At 43.7% G+C, this 21,778-nt stretch overlaps 1 protein-coding gene and 1 long non-coding RNA gene across 15 annotated transcripts in view; one reads left to right on the top strand and one right to left on the bottom strand.

The window, feature by feature from the left end:
- The window catches only part of LOC144306403 (uncharacterized), a 119,130-nt gene that overhangs the window by 10,176 nt on the left and 87,176 nt on the right, over positions 1 to 21,778 (top strand). The window lies entirely within an intron of this gene.
- On the bottom strand, positions 997 to 20,698 carry LOC144306383 (uncharacterized). 9 transcript variants are annotated; one of them, XR_013373450.1, is made up of 10 exons: positions 20,546 to 20,698; positions 16,798 to 17,002; positions 8,644 to 8,781; positions 6,275 to 6,402; positions 5,394 to 5,732; positions 4,865 to 4,928; positions 4,470 to 4,618; positions 2,985 to 3,984; positions 2,830 to 2,892; positions 997 to 2,199 (listed from the first exon to the last, which is right to left on the bottom strand). It is a non-coding gene; the product is annotated as an uncharacterized LOC144306383 (long non-coding RNA). The 9 variants fall into 9 exon arrangements; XR_013373448.1 differs by having other exon boundaries at positions 997 to 2,892; XR_013373446.1 differs by having other exon boundaries at positions 2,830 to 3,984.

Genomic DNA, 21,778 nt, shown 5'->3' on the forward strand with positions numbered 1-21,778 from the left:
ATTGTTTCAGTGAGTGTGCCTGAGATGTTTGAGGGGCTGGGGAAGTGAACAACTCTCATGATCTCCAGTGGGATTGTTGTAACTTCTTATACAACCATTTCACAGTTCTGATGAGAAACTCAAAGAATGGTGGTCTTATGATGGTCAGAATATGGAAATGTCCATCGATGGACGAGTGGATCAAGGATATGTGGTGTATATATAAATACCCAATGGAATTTTATTCAGCCATAAATAGAATACAATCTTGCCATTTGCAGTGATGTGGATGGAACTAGAGGCTATTATGCTAAGTGAAAGAAATCAGAGAAAGACAAATACCATATGATTTCACTCATATGCAAAATTTAGGAAACAAAACAGATGAACCTAGCTAAAGGGAAGGAAAAATAAAATAAGATGAAGATAGGGAAGGAGGCAAACCATAAGAGACTTGTAACTATAGGAAACTGAGGGTTACTGGAGGTGGGTGGGGAGGTGGGGTACCTGAGTGATGGGCATTAAGGAAGGTGCGTGATGTAATGCACACTGGGTGTTGTATGCAGCTGATGAATCACTAAATTCCACCCCTGAAACTAATAATATAGTATATGTTAACTAATTTAAGTAAAACATTTAAAAAATGGTAGCCTTTCATTTCCCAACTTCAGGGAAGTGAACTGTGCGTGGAAGGCGAAAAAGAGGTGAAAAAGATCACATTTCCTAAGGCGGGAGTCCCTGCTTTCATCCTGGAGCCTTTGGTGGCCTCAGGACCATAAACCTTGCCTTATCTCCTGACCCCACAGATGGGTCCCTCCCCGGTGTCTCACAACACTGGTTACTTATTTTATTTTATTTTTTAAATCACTGGCATCACTTTGTAATCTGTTTGTTTTGCTCTTCCTCTTAAGATTTTGGGTCCTCAGGTCAGGGGCTGTGTTGTGACTGTGTGTGTTTCTCTCAATGAGCACAGAGAAGGCATTGATCACAGATTTGATGAGTGAATAATTGAAGGGCTTACGAGGAGTGGACAATGGTTTATTTTCAAGTCTGGCTTCTCGAATTCAACACCACCTGCAGGCTGCAGGTATGTGTGTGTGAGGGTACAACACAGGGCGGCGATTGTCCGTACAGCTTTGTCTGGTCTCGGCAATGACTCTGAGAGCAACGAGTTCCTAACTCCTTTGTTCAGCTCCAGAGGCCAGTCCATGGGCTTTTCTCCATGTTTCTTAGAAAAGAAAGTATGCTTTTCTCTGTCTGGCTTGTGCTTCAGGTCCAGACAGGGTCCCCTTCTAGCTCCTTTGCTATGGAAAGAGAAAGGTCCCTTCAGATCCCTACTCCTAGGGCAGGTGTTTCCCAGGTGGGACACAACCAACCCTTTCTTCTTTCTTTGGCCTCCCTTGGCATATTTGGGCTCCTCTTTGATCTATTGTTTCATGGATACTGGAAGTCCCTTGAAGAATCCTCCCTTGTTTACCCAATAGCAATGAACTCTTAACAACAAACCATTTCTTGCCAGAGTTCTTCAGTGTAGCCTATAGGCTGCCCTGCGAGACTGCCTCAGGGAGGTGGCAAGGTGGCAGAGAGGCTTTCTGACTTGGAGTGGGGTGTCACACTTTTGAGGAAGATGGAGGCTGCAGGTGGAGACCTTGAGTTTGTGGAATTGGCTAGTAAAGAGAGCAGGGTGGAGTGATAGGTGGAAGGAGGATCGGATCAAGGGCAGACTTTGCATCCTGCTGGGGGGCTTTGTCCACGTGTAAGGTTAAACATCCACGTCAGTGAGTATTTTAAACTCTGGTGAAGTGAAAGCTACAGGGCACGGTGATGGAGCCAAAAGGAAAAGCAAGCAAGGCACTGGGCATGGCAAGGGGAGCTCAGGGGGTGAGGTGGGGCCTGGGCAGTGGGTGGAGGGGCAGAGAGGTACAGTTCTGAGGAGAAGAGGTCAGGAAAACAGAATGGCAGCAAAGCTCCCCAGGAGATGACACAGTGGAGGCCATGGAACAGCAGTGTGGGTGGCTTGTGGGAGTTTCACCCCCAGTCCTGCATCAGTCACCTGGGGAATTTAAAAATATACTGATTTGGGGATCCCTGGGTGGCTCAGTGGTTTAGCGCCTGCCTTTGGCCCAGGGAGGAATCCTGGAGTCCCGGGATCGAGTCCCACGTCGGGCTCCCTGCATGGAGCCTGCTTCTCACTCCTCCTGTGTCTCTGCCTCTCTATGTCTATCATAAATAAATAAATAAATCTTAAAAAAAAATACTGATTTGGACCTTTCTCCAACTGGCCTGGGGTTCAACCCAGGTGGGTCTGGGAGATTCTAATGTGCCAGCTGTTTAAGAATAACCACTTTGGGCTTAGGGGAGGGGGCAGTATTTTTGGTGGAGGTGGAGAAGAAGAGAGGGCTGATGGAGAAATTGAAAATAATAATAATATGTAATATCATGTATTTTCCTAGTTCATTTCTCAGACTCTAATGTGCAGATGAATCCCCTGGGGATCTTATTATACTATGAGTTCTGACTCAGTAGGGCTGGCTGGGGCCTGACGGTCTGTATTTCCAACACGCTCCCAGGGGAAGCCGCTGCTGCCGGACCACATTTTGGTTAGCAAGGCATAAGGTTTACAAAGTGCTTTCATGTTGACCTTCTTGTTTTGCATCTGAATTATGATATGAGGCTCATTATTGGGTAGATCTTACTGTCCTCATTATGCAGACAAGGACTTAGAGATTAAGAGAAGGGAAGAGGGGCCAAGAGGGGCTCTGAAAAGCGATGTTTGGTGATCCTTTTGGGGCTCCCAGCCCAATACTTTACACCTGCTCCACACTTAACTAATTTCCTCAGACCACACACCTGTAAGTGGTGAGCCCAGGTCTGACTCCAAGCACAGAGCGAGATCTTTTGGATTCCAGCAGCCTTCTCCAGGACAGGAAAGAACTTTGTTATTACTGAAAGGGAGGGTGAGTAGGAATAGGAGCTTAGAGACAGGGATGGGCATCTGGACACACCGTTATAGGGAATCAGCCAAGGGGTGGGGAGAGAGGCTGAGCAGGTGGCATTAGAGCCAACTCGCTGCTGGCCCTTCCTAAGTCAGCAGTGGATGAGATCCTCTGTTCCCTGAAAGGGGATGTCTCCAACTGTGCCCTAAGTGCAAGCCAAGAAGGCATATGGATGGACTTCCTGCAGTCCGGGAGATGAGAAAGATCATGATTTAGGCCAGGGTTTGCCAAACTTGAATGAGCATCAGAATCACCTGAGGGGCTTTTCGGACCCAGAGTATGCCCCACCCCCAGAGTTTTAGGAGGTCTGGGGTGGGGCCTGAGAATACGCATCTCCAACAAATTCCCAGATGATTCTGATATTGCCAGTCCCAGGGCCCCGCTTTGAGAAATACTGGAGCAGTCCCCTGGCCACAGATCCCCTGAAGGTCAACGAGGTCAGTGAGGGCCAGAGCAGGCTGTTGAATCCTAGTGCCTTGTGTGATAAAGTCCAGGGAGTGAAAGTTTAAAAGAGGCAAAAGGTAGCAATTTGATGGGCTCAGTGGGGGGTATAAATTGGCAAAGTCTGAATCCTTGTCCTCTTGTTCACCTTTGAATCCACTGTGACTGGGAGAAGTTGCTGGCTCTTGGAGTGATGGTGATGACCCCAGGGAAGTGAGACTTTTCTGGGGAAAGGTCAGCTTCTGCAAAAGGGATGCCATGAGAAATGAGGTTTGGGATCTTGCCCTGATGAAGTAGAGCAGGGGTTACTATCCAAAAAAGGCAGCTGCAGAAGGACTTGCATGTGCCAGGGTGGGGTGGACTGGACAGGAGCCCCAGAGAGGGCAGGAGGAAGGACAGGTGGGAAGGAGATTCACAGAGTGTGATGCCCGCATGGGTGGACCAGCACTCCCTACTGACTGGTGGCCAGTGAGTGATCACATATGTCATGCTTCCTTCCACTTGTCTGCAGTTGCTGGTCTTTCAAACAACTCGCCCTTCTGTTACCTCATTTGGCCTTTCAGCATCCCTGTGAGTATGTGAAGAAGATTCTCTCACTTTAGGCTTATAGATAAGGAAATAACCACAGAGGGAATGACATAACTCTCCTGAAGAGGCTGGGGCAGCTGCAGAGCTCGGGTCTTCCTATTCTGGGGATCCTGATATTTCCGGAAGCTGGTGAGGGCCTCAAGTTGCCTTGCTTTGAGGACAGGCCTGGGAGTGACTCAATGGACACAGTGGGATGGGCTCAACCGTGTCTCAGGGATGGACCCAACTCCCTGGAAGGGCTCATTGCTGAATTAGTTTGGGGAAGAGAGGAGCCCAAGGTGCATTGCCTCAGGGGATGGGCGTTTGGGGGAGAGGACCCAGAGAAAGAAGAGAGGTGGGGAACATTTCCATAGGCCCCAAGGAGGACAGGGATGCTCTTCAAGGTCTAGTGTTACTATAGCAATAGTTCTCCCCCTTGAAAATGGAGAGGGTGCTGGGAGCCCTGCACCCTGTACAACCTCCTACCTTTATGGCCCTCCACCTCTCTCTGCTTCTGGTCTCTTGCTGCCTGCGACTGGCCCTTGCATCTGCTGCAACTGTGGCTCCGCCATACTGCTGTGACCCGTACTGCTCTCTCCTTCCTGTGTACAGCTCCACTCCTTGGCATTCTCCTCCTGTGCATTATACTTAAGAATTCTTAAGGATGAAGACCTAGTTTGAGGATGGGCACAAGGGTGGGGTCACAGTCCGCCTCTCAGGCTAGTCTAGCAAACCGAGACCAAGGTGGTGAGGCGATCTGGTGCAGAGCAGGTGTTGGGGCTGCCAGAGGGCATAGCAGGTCCTCAGAGTAGCACGCACCATACCTTGCAAAAGCAAAGCAGACCCCCTGTCCTAGGGGAATTTGAGAAGAACTAGCATACCTGGGCAGGTTTCCAGAAGTTTCCAGGATTTCCAGAGAGTGAGATGAGATTTCATTTTCCAGACCTGAAAGGGTAAGTGTGTGGTATCTGGAGCAGCCCACAAGACCATAGCTGGGAGAAGGGTGAGGTGGCGCTGGATAGGGTAGAGGGACATGGCAATACATGCCAGGTGATTGGGCTAACCACCCCTAAACCCCTCCTGCCTGGGGTCTGTCCTGCTCCTGGCTACCATGGCTGGGCTGGGCTTGCAGGGAAGGGTCTGCAGGCTTCAGCTGTGGGATGAATGTCAGTGACGGACTGACCAAGGCCATAGGGGGCAAGTGCAGATGGATCCACGTGCGGCAGACCACAAAACCACCATGTCTGCATGGAGAAGGGGCCCTCACACATAACACACGCATCAGGCCCTGTTTTCAAATGAGGAGAATTCCATTCTCACTTGTAAACTCCCAAGTGCTGGCAAAAGCACCTCATCTGTGAACATACTTCTAAAGCCACTTCAAAGAAGACTCCTGCCCGAGGGTCTTACCTAGTGTTTCATCAGAAGCCACAGCATAGTGATAGAAGGAGGGGGTGCCTGTGGGTGGTGAGTCCTTGGAGAATATTCCAATAGAGGCTGAAGGGCCGCCGAGCTGCCATCCCAATCAGGCGTGGCGAGTGTTGGCTGGAGGCAGGGGGAGGGAAGGGACCCTGGGGTCTTGGAGGGCCCTCCTCAGTCTGACACCGGATTAGACATTCCAGCCTCTGCCTTTACCAGGCTTCCCATTCCCAGGGCTGCCAGGAGCAGGAGGGGCCTTCACGAGGCAGTCCTGGTGAGCGCCTCGCTGTCCTGTAGGTAAATGGCAACTCGTTCCGGAGGCCCAGTTGTCTGAATGCAACATCATTCAAAGCAAGTACAAAGAGGTCATGTGTGTATGTCGTAGCTATTTCTCGTACAGCCTCTCCTACCGATATGCACTAATGGCAAAGTAAATGTATTCTTTTATTGTTTATTTTTTTATTTTTAAATTTATTCATTTGAGTTAAAGAGACAGAGCATGAGCAGAGGGAGAGGGAGAAGCAGACTCCCCACTGAGCAGGGAGCCCACCTCGGGGCTTGATCCCAGGACCCTGAGATCATGACCTGAGCTGAAGGCAGTTGCTTAGCCAGCTGCACCACCCAGGCACCCCTAAATGTATTCTTTTCAAGTCCCTTTGTCCAGCAGTGGTACCACTCTCGTGGAGGATGGTTTCCTACACTGGGTTATAGTGATTTGTGTTTTCCTCTGGACTGAGCTATTTCTAAGCAGGATCGTGCTTTTTAATAACGACTTCACCTTGTCCTTGGCCACCTTCTTAGACAGACATCACCCCAGGGGACCCTCACGCTTTGGGAGGGAGACAAACTGGACATCACTGTTATATACTCACTTAGTAAGTGTGGATTAAATTTCTTGCCCAGGTGCTATGCTGTCGTGGCTTCAAGTCCGGGCACCGCTCATCACTCCCTCTGTGGCTTTCCACAGGGCACTTCACCTGTCCACACCCAGGGTTTTCATCTATGAAAACATACAGTTACCGTGAGACTTAAGAGAAAATGTATGATTGATATATATGTATATAGAACCTTTAGCACAGTACCTTTCATCTAGCAAATGCTCAAGAGATGGTAGGCATCATTACTGTGAGCAGCAAGCCTGAGCCTTATTCCTGCGTAATATTATTTATTATTACGCATTGAGCAATTGCTAAGCCTTGTGTTACCTGCTTTGCCTCAGTTACTATTCACAAACCTCTGCAAGTTTTTTTTTTTCTTCTTCTATTTTACAGACAAAGAAATGGAGACCCAGAGAAGTTAGGTTTGGAGTTAAATTGGGGTAACGTTCTCTCAGTTTGGCTTACTTCTGAGCCGCCCAAGAATGCAAAGGAAATATGAGTTATGGCTACAAAAGAGCCAGTGGACAAGCTCCCAGGTCCTTCTTCCCCCAGATCTGGGGTCATTTCAGCCCTCAGTCTTCCACTTGCTTGGCTAGGGGCTGGGCCACATCCACTCACCTGGGTTTACCTGTCCCCCCGCCCCAACCCCCGGGGGAAACAAGTCCTTTTGCTCCGGGTCTAGTTTCCACAGCCTCAGAAAGCAACAGCAGTGTGCCAGGCCCACCTCCCTTGCACGTAGAAGATGCTCAGGAATCAGGAAATATCACAGAGAACATATGCAGACCTGGAAAAGGCAAAGCTCCGTGTTTTATATGTAGGAGTTTTGAAGGCAAAGATTTCAAGGGATGCAAAAAGAATTATAGACCTTGATCCGAAGGGACTTAATTCGAAAGCACTTTGTTTAGAGACCAGTGGGAAGCTAATATTAATAATATTGACTGCATCTTAGGTACTTTGCCAGATGAGCTCAAGGTTTTTCCTTATTAAATCCTCCCAAAGCTACAATGATAATGATCCTCTGTTGGCTGCAGAATGTATTATAACTACTAGAGGCAATGAAAAAGTGTCAACTGTGATCTGCTCCTCCACCCCCCGCAGGACTCTGCAAAGGTGCGGGGAGGGTGAGAGGGGAGCCTCCCTCCCCCAGGCTCCTCCACTGAGAACTCGGCCCCGTGAAGCTACAATTATTTCCCCCACTTGACGTCCGAGCGTACAAGGTTCAGACCCTTGCTGTGGCTCAAGATCACATAATTAAATTCCGTGGCAGAGTTAGGATTAAAATGCACCTTTGTCTGGCTTTTCCTACTACCCCACACCACCAGGTGCTGTTTCATGCACTGAAAGTTCTGGAGAACTGGGTTGATTTTTAACTTTACTGTTGACCAAGTGCATCACCCTCGGCAGAGACTTCCCTTCTCGGTCTCTTGCTGGGTTTTCCTTGTTGCCTGAATGAAGGAAGCCTGTCTTCACCTGGCACATTCCCTCAGAAGGAAGAGTAGGAAGGCTCAGAGAAGCTACAGTGTGGTGTCTTCTGAAGGTGCTTGGGGTCAAGGTTATACTGAATACAGTACGAGCGGGCGATCCTGAAAATGTTTGAATTGATTATTTGCAAACGTGTTTTTTGGCCACAGGAAAATGTGATGAGAGTGGGGATGTTAAGTTAGTGCAGAAGGAAAGTCAGATTTTGGAGCATATATTCTGTCTTTGGGACTCTGGACCTTGAGACTGAGATATTTAAATAACTGAGTGTGCTGACTTCTTCCATTTTCATTGAGGTGTTTGGCAGCAGGGAGGCAACCTGAATTGGATCATTCATTCTGTTTTCTTGATGTTAAGGTTTACTCGCACACATGTCCTGAGCCTGGGAGAGAAGCGTTAGCCGGGCTTGGTGAATTCATGAAGAATGTAGCCTTGCCTGTTTTATTTTTTTTTTTTTAATTGTGCTAAAAAATACCATTTTCACTAATTTTGAGCATACGGGTCAGTGGGATCAGGTACATTCACGTTCACTTTGACCATCACCACCATCCATCTCCAGAACTATTTCATCATCCCCAACTTGGTAGCCATTAAACACTAATTCCTTATTTCTCTTCTTTTCCCAGCCCCTGGTAACCACGATGCTACTTTCTGCTCTACGATTTTGACTACTATAGGGACCTCTTATAAGTGGAATCATCTAGTATTTGTCCTTTTTGTGGCTGGCTTAGTTCACTGAACATCATGCCCTCAAGATTCACCCAAGTTGTAGCCTGTGTTAGAGAAGTTCCTTCCTTTTGTAGGCTGAATTGTATTTTGTTGTATGTACAAATCACATTTTGTTTTTCTGTTCATCAGCTGATGGGAGCTTACGTTGTTCTCACCTTCTGGCTGTTGGGAATAACGCTGCTGCAGATTTCAATCTTGTCTGCTTATTTTCACATCTGTGTCATTGTTCGTTTTGAGAATTCATACTCTTTCCAGTATCCCAGACTAGGATTTGGGGGTCCTCTTTCATTACTCTATTGTAAAGCCAAGAAAAAAATGATTAGAAAAATGTTTCTGATGATAAGCTTGTGGGAAAAGCTACTTTGAATCTTGCTATTAAATTGTCTACTTTTAAAATTTTTAAAAAGATTCTTAAATTTATTGATTTGAGAGAGAATCCTGCTTTGAATCTTGCTATTAAAATGTCCACTTTTTAAATTTTTTTTTAAGATTTTATTTATTTATTTGAGAGAGTGACAGAGCAAGCATGAACAAGGTGGTGGGGGGATGGGCAGAGGGAGAGGGAGAAGCAGACTCCCCTCTGAGCAGGGAGCTGATGCAGGGCTTGATCCCAGAATCCTGGGATCATGACCTGAGCCGAAGGCAGAGGCTTAACCACCTGAGCCTCCCAGGTGCCCACACTTTTTAAATTTTTAAAAAGATTTTTGAATTTATTGATTTGAGAGGGAGAGAGCAAGTGAGAGCACAGCAGAGAGGAGGGTCGGAGGGACCGGGAGAGGGAGAAGCAGACTCCCTGCGAGCAGTGAGCAGGATGTGGGACTCAATCCCAGGACCTCAGAATCATGACCTGAGCTGAAGGCAGACGCTTAACTGACTGAGCCACCCAGGAGTCCCAAATTGTCTACTTTTAATTCCTCTTCAGGGCACACCGAGCCATTGATCTTTCTGTTTGCTCGCCAACACGTGGTTTGTGGAGAGTGGAGTGACCCATTCCTGCGCGATGTGGGGCTCCCAGCTCTTCTGCTCCTTTATAACATTGTGCACATGTTCACTTGAGACTGGCAGCTGCCCTGCTGCATCACTCTCTGTCACTTCCCTCCCTGTATTTCAGATTGAGCTTCCAAAGCCCCAAGCAGCCGCCTGGTTGAGAAGTCTTAAAAAAAAAAAAAAAAAAAAAAAGAAAAAAGAAAAAGAAAAGAAAAAGAAAGATATCGGTTCATAAAGAATAGTTCTATTGAACTCACTCTAAAAAGTTTGACTTTATTCAGGCCTCAACCATAATGCCTCATGAACCCTTCCATCTGGGGATCTTTCTGCTTTGCAGTTCTCCGTGCCCTACACGCTCAGTTTGTTGGGATGGAGGAGGAGGGGTAGTCTTGCCTTGTGCTTCATCACAGTTAAGTTATTCTGGATCTCAAGAGGCCTCGTAAATCTGCTCCCCAGATGGAAGTCTCCATAAAAGGCTCCTCTCTTTGTGTGAGTCTCAGATTTCCCTTTAATTAAAATTTAACTAATGGATAATCAAGTGAGGTAAATCGCCATATATACATACATGGCGATTTTTAAGTGAGTCCTGTTGTGAATTCTGACCTCCCTCCTCAGTTTATGAGTAGCCATGTCTACAGTAGGTTAACCGGCAAGTCCTCAAACAAGTCAAGGATAAGCCAAAGGTCTATTAACTAACACACAGCTTTGAGTAAACAAAATGTTTCCAAGTCTCAAGGCATTAATTATTTATTTCTCCAAAGGAATTTCATAGCATGAGTTTGAGTTTATTAGGGTAGTTTATAAGAGCCTAAGGTTTTATTTTTCTTTCTTTTTAAAAAAAGATATTTTATTTAAGTCATCTCTACACCCAGTGTGGGGCTCGAACTCATGATCCCAAGGTCAAGAGTCACATGCTCGACCAACTGAGCCAGCCAACTGCCCCAGGTTGAATCTTTCCTTTCCTTTCCTTTCCTTTCCTTTCCTTTCCTTTCCTTTCCTTTCCTTTCCTTTCCTTTCCTTTCCTTTCCTTTCCTTCTTTCTTTCCTTTTCTCTTTCTTTTCTTTTTCTTTCTTTCTTTCTTTCTTTTCTTTCTTTCTTTCTTTCTTTCTTTCTTTCTTTCTTTCTTTCTTTCCTTTCTTTCTTTTTTCTTTCTTCTTCCTAATTTTATTTATTTATTCATGAGAGACACACAGAGAGAGGGGCAGACACATAGACAGAGGGAGAAAAGCAGGCTCCCTGCGGGGAGCCCAATGGGGACTCTATCCCAGAACCTGGGATCATGACTTGAGCCAAAGGCAGATGCTCAACTGCTGAGCCACCCAGGCATCCCTTAATTTTTCTTTAAAGAGGTTAAGGGAAAGGTAGACTTGGAAGCCAAACCAAGGGTCTCACAGTGTGACCTTGGGGGTGAAGGAGTGACCTTGAAGTGAAGAACAGAATCTCAAGTGCTGGTCTGGGGTCATCCTCCCTGCCCTGCAGACCTGGCAGCTATTTGTGCATTTGGGACTGGTGGTCTAGTGGCCTGGTGGCCTGGCGCTGTGTGGGGCACTAACTCAGGGAACACACTTCCGATCTCTAGGTCAGAAGCCTCACGGCAACTTGGTGGCTTTCAGGTCCTCTCTCTCCCCACACCAGAGCTGGATCTAGCCTCCACCTTTGTTGTGGCTTTGTGCCATTGGTATAAAAACCATTGTGAAAAAAAAAAAACAAAACCAAAAACCAAAAACAAACAAACAAACAAAAACCATTGTGTCCTCTTTCTACCTGGCACACAATTCTCTAGGCCTTTTATAATTTGTTTTTATTATTATAAAAGGACCACATATTGACTGAGACAGTATCTGTAAACAATACAGAGCAGGGCAAAAAACTTATCCCTCTTCTTCTGGCTTCTCTCCTATCATCACAGAATTGGAGGTGAATCCTTTTGATTTCTGATTATATGGAAGTGCAAATCATATGCCAGATTGTTTTATATTAAAGCAGTGGAGTCGTATTTTACTTATTGTTTTTGCAATTTGTTTTTCACTTAGCAATATATCATGGAAATCTTCCCAGATCTATGTATTGAGACTTAAATCATTTGAGTTGCATAATATATGCAAAAATTTGCTATGATTTATTTATTCCTGTGGATAGACTTTTCAATTGTTTCTCTTTTTTTTTTTTTTTTTTTACTGTTATAGACAATACTGCCACCAAAAATCCTGTGTATAAGTATGGAAGTTTTTATTTCTGCAGAGTATGTGTCTTGAAGTGAGATTGCGGGATATGCCCAAATTTAACTTTAACATATGTTGAAACAGTTTAGTTTTCCAAAAGCAGAGAAATTCACACCACCACCAGCTATGCTTAAGAATGCCCATTTCTTCACATTCTTACAAAGACTGATGCTGCTCCATCAGTTGTCAGTTATCTCATTATTGTCTCCATTTAGAATTCTCTGATCACTAGTGAGACTGAGCATTTTTTCTGTAAACTATCAGTCATTTGCATTTTTTCTCATGTGACTGTGTGCTTATATGTTATTTTTCATATTTTTTGGTTGCTTCTATTTTTATTGTTAACTTATATGACTAAAAAAATTAGTGACATTAACTCCAAGGCTGTCAAAATGATAACAAATATTTTCTTCCAGTGTCTGTTCATCTTTTGACTTTGTGATGTCTTCGGTGATGCAGATGCCATGGCAAAATATTTGCAGTCAGATCTCTCAATCTTTCTTTTTTCACTTTTGAGATTTTTGCTTTGCCTAACACCTTCTCTGTTTCAAGCAAACTTACCCTGTAAGTATTTGATTCTAAAACTTTTATTGTTTATTTTTGATGGTATAATTCTTATTCTGTCTTGGATTTTTTTTTTAAGATTTTATTTATTCATTCATGAGAGACACAAAGGGAGAGAGAGGCAGAGACACAGGCAGAGGGAGAAGCAGGCTCCATGCAGGGAGCCCGATATGGGACTCGATCCCGGATCCCCAGGATCATGCCCTGGGCCAAAGGCAGCGCTAAACCGCTGAGCCACCTGGGCTGCCCAGAATTTATTTTTTAATATGATATGGAGAAAGGGGCATTTAATTAATTTGTTTTCTAGATGCTTTCCAGTTATACCAACATCATTTATGAAATAATCCATTATTGATATTGGATTGATTTAATATATTTTCTTTATCATATAGTTAAAGTTCCTGTACATGCTTGTCTCTGCTTCTGGGGTCTCTGTTCATTTTTTTTTTCTCTGTTCTTTTACATTGATCTATTTGTCTATTTGGCATTGTTCTTATGCTAATTCTACAGTGTTTATCATGGTTTTAATCATTAATTTTAATACATGGAAGGACAAGCTCCCTTACCATTTGTTTCAAACCGTTTTTGGCGGGGTTCTGTACATGTATTCTTCATAGAAATGTTAAGATGATCTTATCTAGCATGTAAACATTTTCTTAGTGTTCTGATTAGTATTTTTAATAAATCATTATACTAATTTCGGAAGATACATTTTATTTCATTGTTTTTCCATCCAGGATCATTTTGTTTTATCTTTCAGTAAAATTCCATGGCTTACTTAGTTTAAACTGCATATGTTTCTTGTTACATTTATTCAAAGATACCTGTGTTTTCTCTTCTATTACGAATAAGATGACTTTTCTATTTCCTTAAGATTTTGTATATTTATTTATTTTATATTATATATTTTATTTATTTATTTATTTATTTATTTATTTATTTATTTATTTGACAGAGAGAGAGCAGGAGCAGGGGAAGGGGTGAAGGGAGAGGGAGAAGCAGGCTCTTCCCTGAGCGGGAAGCCCGACATGGGGCTCCATCCCAGGACCTGGAGATCAGGGCCTGACCCAAAGGCAGATGCTTAACCTACTGAGCATTTATTTATTTTAGAGAAGTTTTAGGTTCACAGCAAGTTTGAGAGGAAGGCACAGAGATTACTGATATACTCTGCCTCCATATATGCACAGCCTCCTCCATGATCAACATCCCCCACCAGAGTGGGACTTTTGTTGTGATTGATGAACCTGCACTGACGTATCATCATCACTCAAAGTCCATAGTTTACTTTAGGGTTCGCTCCTGGTATTGTGCATTCTGTGGGTTTGGGCAAATGTCTAATGACATGGAGGCATCATTATAGTATCATACAGAGTATTTTCACTGCCCTAAAAATCTGTGCTTCGCCAGTCATCCCTCCCCTACTTGGCAATTCCTGATCCTTTTACTATATCTAGTACTACTGTTTCCAGTGATACCTTTCAAGAATATCATAGTGTTGGAATCATATAAGATGTAGACTTTTCAGATTGGCTTCTTTCATTTAGTAATATGCATCCAAAGTTTCTCTGTGTCTTTTCATGGCTTGATAGCTCATTTCGTTTTAGTGCTGAATAATATTCCATTGTCTGGATGGACCAGAGTTTATTTTTCCATTCACCTACTGAAGGACATCTTGGTTGCTTCCAAATTTTGACAATTATGAAAAAAGCTGCTACAAACATCCATGTGCAGGTTTTTGTGTACGCGTATATCCTCAACTCATTTTGGTAGATATCAAGGAGTGTAATTGCTGGATTATAAGAGTATGTTTACTTATTTATTTTTTTTTGAGTATGTTTACTTCTGTAAGAAACTGCTAGAGTGTCTTCCAAAGTTTAAGTAGCTATATTATTCTATATCTCTACCAGCAACAAATGAGAATTCTTCTTGCTCCACATCCTACCAGCATTTGGTATTGTCAATGTTCTGAATTTTGACCAGTCTACTAGGTTACTGTTTTGATTTGCATTTCCCTAATGACATGATGTGGAGCATGTCTTCATATGCTTATTTCCCATGTAGATAATTTCACTGGTGAAGTGTCCATTAAGGTCTTTGCCTCGTTTTTAAACCAGGTTGTTTGTTTTCTTATTGCTGAGTTTTAAGAGTTCTTTGTGTATTTTGGTTAACAGTCCTTTATCAGATACGTCTTTTGCAAATATTTGTTCCCAGTCTGTGGCTTGTTTTCTCATTCTCTTGACACTCTTTTGCAGAGCCAGAGATTTTAATTTTAATAAAGTCTAGTGTATCAATTCTTTCATGGATCATGCCTTTGGTGCTTTATCTAAAGAGTCATCCAATCATGTCCAAGGTCATCTAGTTTTATGTTATCTTTTAGGAATTTTATAGTTTTGCATTTTACATTTATGTCTGGGATCTATTTTGAATTTGTTTTTATGAGGGATATAAGGTCTAGGGTTTTTTGTTTGTTTGTTTGTTTTGTTTTGTTTTGCTTGTGATGTCCAGTTGGTCCAGCACCATTTGTTGAAAAGACTGTCCTTATTCTATTGGATGTCTTTGCTCCTTTGTCAAAGGTCAGTTGACTATATTTATGTGGGTCTATTTCTAGGCTCTCTATGCTGTTGATCTATTTGTCTATTTTTTTTAAAGATTTTATTTATTTATTCATGAGAGACAGAGAGAGAGAGAGCAGAGGCAGGCAGAGGGAGAAGCAGGCTCCATGTAGGGAGCCCGATGTGGGACTCGATCCCAGGACTCCAGGATCATGACCCGAGCCCAAGGCAGGCACCAAACCACTGAGCCACCCAGAGATCCCTATTTGTCTATTCTTTCGCCAGTGCCACACATTTTGATTACTGTGGCTTTATAGTAAATCTTGAAGTTGGGAAGTGTCAATCATCTATTTTTGTTCTCTTCCTTAATATAGTGTTGGCTATTCTGGGTCTTTTGATTCTTCGTATAAACTTTAGAATCCATTTTGTTAAGCACAAAATAATTTACTGGGATTTTGATTGGGATTGTATTGAACCTATAGATCAAATTGGGAAGAACTAACATTTTGACAATATTGAGTCTTCCTATTCATGAGCATGGGATATCTTTCCATTTATTTAGTTATTTTTTGCTTTTGTTTACCAGAGTTTTGTAGTTTTCCTCATATAGATCTTTTATATCTTTTGTTAGATTTATACCTAAATATTTCATTCTTGGGGTGCTAATATAAATGGTACTGTGTTTTTAATTCCCAGTTTCACTTATTCATTGCTGGTATATAGGCAATATATAGATTGATTTTTGTATAGTCATCTTATATCCTGCAACTCCATTTCTGTTTTAAACTGGTTATTGGTAGAATAATTAAGAGCTTTTGACTTCTATGCATTTGTTATATGTAGCTACCTTGTCAAATTCTAGTATCTATAATAGGTTTTAAAATTTGACTCTTGGTGTTCTAAGTATACAATCATTGTATATATTCTTATTTCTTCTAATAGTTATTCTCCTTAATTTTCTTGTTTTATCACATCAGCGAGAACTTGTAAAAGTAAACTGAATAATTTTGATGAGGGAGGCATGTGTATTGTATGTCTTAGTCCAAATTTGAATGGAGTAGCTTTGGTATTTGCTTAGTTTAATGTCTATCATTGGCTTTTGGTAAACAGGTTTTTATCACACTTAAAAAAATTAGGAATAGCTCCTGAATTTTATCAACTGCCTGTTTTTCTCTAACATTAGTAGTATTTGCCCCTCTTCAAATAAGCCTCTCATTAAGAGTCCCACTTTATTTTATTTTTTACATTTTGTTATTTTTAAAGTTTTTATTTTAATTCCAGTTAGTGCATAGTGCTAAATTAGTTTCAGGTGTACAATATAGTGATTCAACCCTTCCCTACATCACTCGGTGCTCATGACAAGTGCCCTCCTTAATCCTGCCCCCTATTTCATCCATCCCCCCACTCCCTTCCTCTCTGGTGACCATCATCAGATGGTTCTTTTAAGAGCCCCACTTTAAAAGTTGTTGCTATTGGGGGCACCTGGGTGGCTCAGTGGTTGAGCATCTGCCTTTGGATCCTGGAGTCCCGGGATGGAGTCTTACATCGGGCTCCCTCCATGGAGCCTGCTTCTCCCTCTGCCTACATCTCTGTCTCTCTCTCTCTGTATCTCTCATGAATAAATAAATAACATCTTAAAAAAAAATTGTTGCTATCAGCTGGCAATGAAAATTCCACAGTTCTCAATGGATGTCAAACTTGGATGACCTGCTGTATCCTCTGGAGGCCCTGGAGGGTGTCAGCTTGGAGAAGTCACTTATACATCATGGGGCAGGGCACACAGCAAGACGGAAACCAGGGCCTTACAATGAGGGGTGGAGGTGAGTGTGTCATTCCTGAAGGAGATGGGGGAGTGCTCAAGTAGAGTCCAGGAAGTAAAAGCAGGGTGAGGAAAGCAGATTGCCAGCTGTCATCAATCAAAATGTCAACGTGAGCCTGAACGACAAGGGTGGAGTTGAGGGTGGAAGCGGGTAAGATCCCTCACCAGACTTTGGGGAGAAACCTGTGGAGCAGATACCAGCTGAAGTCATGGGCCCGCCCAGGTGAATGAGGTAGTAGGAAATGGAGCTTGAGAAGCAGATGCGGGTCGTCCAATTAATCCCCTTGGCTTACTGCACCTTCTTAAAAACCCAAGAACTTGTTTCCTTGTCTTCTTTTGGTTTGTCTTGAAGACAGAGTTTCAGAGGCACCTGTGAATAATACACTGGGTGAAAACTTTGAATAAGACACACAAAACAGTATTTCCCAATTATTATTAGATGCTTTCATCTTTTATAAAGAGAGAATTATCTGAAGGAAAATTTTAAAAATAATTTTAAAAAATTTTGTTTTTTAATTATCATTTTAAAAATAATCCTTATTTAAAAAACAAAACATTGACAAAAAAAAATCTGACCTGGAAAACAAAGAAAAATATAAAGAAAAAAATAAGAACAACTAATAATTCTGTTCCCTAAAGATAACTACAATTGGCTTGTTAGTGTATTTTCTCCTGGTTTTTTCCCCTGTGATTTGCGATCATATGGAATCTATGTAGATAAGCAATTTCATTGCCTTCTTCACTATTGTCATGTCATAGGCATTTTCTGGTGTGATTCAGGTATGGAATCAGGAGCTCTGTGTTCCCACCATCTCTGGTACCTACACAATGCCTGGCAGATGCACAAGGAGCTTATTTGTTGAATGGATGTTAATTAGGTCATTAAAAAGTCTTTGTGAGGGACGCCTGGGTGGCTCAGTGGTTGAGCATCTGCCTTCTGCTCAGAGCGTGATCCCGAGGTCCCAGGATCAAGTCCCACATCGGGCTTCCTGCGAGGAGCCTGCTTCTCCCTCTGCCTATGTCTCTGCCTCTCTCTCTCTGTGTCTCTCATGAATAAATAAATAAAATCTTAAAAAATGTCTTTGTGAACACAGCATTGAATAGCTGCATGAAGTTCTTACAGACATGGCCTAATTTACAGAAGTATGTGAGACTACCTTGCTCCCCCGCTGCGTGTCTTCCCATGCCTCAACCATCCTGAATCTCTCTGAGGATCTGGGGAACACCAGTTCTCTCACTTTTCCTGTTTCATGCTTGATGTGTCCTCTGCCTCCTGCGCCCCACTGCCCACCCCGAACTTGTCCTTGCCTTGAGGTTCCAGCTTAGCACACATTCTGGCAAATCTGCCGTATGCCCACCCTGCATTGGTTAGAGTCCCTGTCAGTTGCCCCACAGCACCCTGGCTTATCACTTATGCTCCTGGTTGCAAACAGAAGGTGCAGTCTAAGCAGGTCAGGGAGGAGACTGTGGGGACAGACCATTTACAAAGGTGTAGGCAGGGTGACAGAAAGCCAACAGAGGAAGGTGGAGCACTCCAGGCTAGCACAAGGAAACCACAACCAGCTCTGCCTGAAGGAAGAAAGAAAAGAAGGGGTTCCTGGGGTGCAGAGAAGACTCCCAACAGAAGCTTGGTAGAGGTGCACACGGGCTGACACCCTGTGGCCTGGCAGGGAGGGTGTCCTTCCTCTCCTCATTCTCCCATCTCCCGCTGGAATCTCCTGGTCATCAGCACCGTGGACACCAGGAGGCAAGGGTAGGACTGTGAATGGCCAGCAGCCTGGAGCTCAGAGCAGGGCGGAGAGGGGGGGGGTGAGTGCTCCTGGAGGGCAGAGTGTCCAGCATCTACCGCTCCCCTGTCCAGCCCTTGTCCAACTGTGTGACCCTGCACATCTGCCCCGTACAGTCTCATGGAAGATCCTTGGAATCAGGAACCATGCTTTATCCCCTTGTAAATATATCCCCAGGAAATAACATGAAAGGGGAGGGGGGGGAGTCAGTAACGTGCACAGCAATTCACAGTACCATTTTTAAGAGTGGGGGATTCGAAATGTCCCCAAATAGGGAAGGAGTCCAGCAAACCAGCTAGGACATGTCATTATACAGCCCTGAAAGGATTCTCAGGTGGGCCCCGTTAACACATGTAAATGGGGTCACAGGATAATAAGTGACGAAGCCAACCCCACTGATTATAAATTTGTCACAGTGTGTAGAGGTGTCCTCTATAGGGAGAGATTAAAGGCACTTGTGTTCACAGTAGCTAAGAAATGCTGGCCAAATGTCACATCCTAAAGTTTAAGAGAAAATAACAAAGGTCTGATTGAATTGTCAGAAATGTTAGTGCAAAGTAGCTAGAGTAATTAGGACGTGCACAATACAAAAAAGGGGGATGGCAGCTTATTTCAGGAGGAGCTGCCAGGAAAAGCCACTTGGCTTTTGTCAGCTGTTCCCTCCGCCCCCCCAAACCTCCAATATCCTAGTTGATAATGAAACTCCTTTTCCAACACCCGGTGGTGGGCTTTGGGAGGAATTTGTTGGCTACACACAGCAAAGGGTCTTCAAAGTTTCTCAAACTTTCATGTGCATATGAATCACCCCAGGGGATCCTGATAAATCCCAGATTCTGCTGCTCTAGGTCTGGGAGGGGCCTGAGATTTCCCCCTCTGAACTAGGTCCTATAGAAGATGGGAACACTGCTGGGCTCGACCAGGCTTTAAATAGCCAGGCTTTAAATTGGTGGGATTATTTGTTTTCTTTTCTTTTTTTTTTTAACACCTTTTAAAACGTCCTTGCTGTTGACAAATGTGCAAATTACACACTCTTTGTCACACACCCTGCTTCCAGATTCGGACACACCTCTGACAGTGCTGGTCTTCTGGGTTGAGAATCCCAGTATCTTCTGGGCATCTGTACCAGCCAGAAGGAACTGGGTGAATTTTCCTTTTAAAATAGGCATTCCAAAAAAAAAAAAAAAAGGCATTCCAAAAAGGATACCTTTTGTGTTCAAATAAATATATTTATTTATACATAAATATCGTGGGGAAAAGAATTTCAAGGCACATGTGATTCCCGTCCCTTTTCTTCCCAGCCACAATTATTTTTCTGATTATCATCACGTATTTCTCACACTATCTTCATGTGAGAAACTTAAAATTCTCCTTGGAGCCTTCCATCTTCATGAATTTCTTACAATGACCTATGGAGGTGATGCAGGGCATTAATAATATAGAATTCCAAATAATGTCCAGTGACCTGGTGTGATTCCACTACACCAGAGAGGAGATAGGTCCCCACCAAGGATTCACATCTGCTGTTTGTTTCCACAATTCTCAGGACTTGAGTCAGGCACCCCATCAGCTGGTCTTGCTGTAGGACAAGTCTCCCCTGGAAAGAAATGGCATCTATCCTCCTTATAGAGCCTCCTTTTCCAGACATTTCATTTCCATTGTAATGCTCATATTTTGCACATGTCCGCAAAGAAAACACTTCTACTATGGTTTTAAGTCAAGGTGTTTGGGTTTTATTTTCTCTCCTTCACTTCCCATTAAAAAGTATCAAGAATGAGGGTCGCTGGAGGGGAGGGTTGTAGGGGACGGGGGTAATTGGGTGATAGGCATTAAGGAGGATGGAATGGTGGATGGAACGAGCACTGGATCTTATATAAGACTGATGAATCACTGAGCTCTACCTCTGAAACCAATAATACATTCATGTTAATTAATTGACTTTAAATAAAAAATAAAATAAAATTTAAAAAGTATCCAGAATGTACATAAAGTTCCTACTTGCAGAAGTCGCCTTTGTCACTGATTATATTTTCTAATTTAAAGATGAGCTTCTAGATCCAACAATCTAGAACCTAGAAAAAAAAATCTACATCCAACAATCTAGAATCTAGAAAAAAGAATCACTTTACCTCTGCCTTATTTTGTCCTTCTCCCGGCCTTCTCTCTCTTTGCCCGGTTTTGTTTTCCTAGCTCGGTGTTGCTGTGGAAGGTTCTGACGGACCGTTGGCAAGTGAGGTCCTTCCTCCACCACGAGCCTGGGATCCCAGGCTCGTGCCAGTGGGTGACCCCCCCGCCTGTGAAGGCCTGAGCACATCGGAATACAAGGGCAGTGGGTGGGGATTCTCTCCACAGCTGTGTGACCTTGGCTATGCTAAATCCCTTTCCTCTGGAGACCCATCCCCTATAAATCTAGAAAGCTGTTCCCAAGGAATTATTGCATCTTCGTCCTCCTAGATGTTCAGCGAGGATGTAGGAAGAACCCTGGTATTGGATCTGGTCTCTGGCCCCTGTTCCCTACATACACGGGTTCTTCAAACACACATCCCTCATGTGAGAAGATCTACACTTAGCTCCTAAATCTGTGTGTTTGTGCAGGCACAAATACACACACACACACACACACACACAGAGAAACACCAAAAGTAAGCACCATCAGTCAACAGGCCTTTGCCTGGAGCTACTTCTTTGTTGTCTCTGCAAGAATATCGCCTCTAGCCAGGCCCAAGAAATTTAAGTAACTCACTAATAAATACTTCACATCTGTTCAGTGTTCTTATTCCTCAAGCACCTACTTATTCTTTTGCCACCCAAGCAATTCAATATGTCTATATCAACATCTGCCTCTCTCGCGCTCCTTTAAAAACTGAATACCCCCCTTTTAAGCCCCGTGAACCACAGTCTTGCGACCCAGACCAGGAAATAACCTGGTTCATAGACTGTGGAGGGCTGGGAACAAAGCTGTCTGCTGAACCATCTGCTGTTTCTTAGCTGTAGAAAAAGAGGATTTACAGGTTTTGGGGGCAGATTATTTCTAGGGGCTTCCAGGCTACTAATATTCTATCCCTGTTTGCATAATTCCTCACCAGGGGTTGAGACTCCCACAAGTCACTGTGACCTCCACAGAGAGTCAGTGTCCCTGAGATGCATTCTCATGTGGAAATATTCTAAAAATATGGAATCTGGAGCAGGAGAATCTGCTCCACCCGTATTCAGTCCTGCCTGCACGCTTCCAGCAGAGGGATGCACCTGGCCCACCCCACCTACCTTAGGGAGGGATGCGGAGGAAAAGGAATAAAACAAAAGTGAAGTCAATTTGCATTCAGATGTTTGCATTAAATATTAATAGGGCTTGAGGGTGAGGG

This window comes from Canis aureus, chromosome 37 (genome assembly GCF_053574225.1).
Source record: "Canis aureus isolate CA01 chromosome 37, VMU_Caureus_v.1.0, whole genome shotgun sequence".
In the NCBI taxonomy this organism is placed as follows: domain Eukaryota; kingdom Metazoa; phylum Chordata; class Mammalia; order Carnivora; family Canidae; genus Canis; species Canis aureus.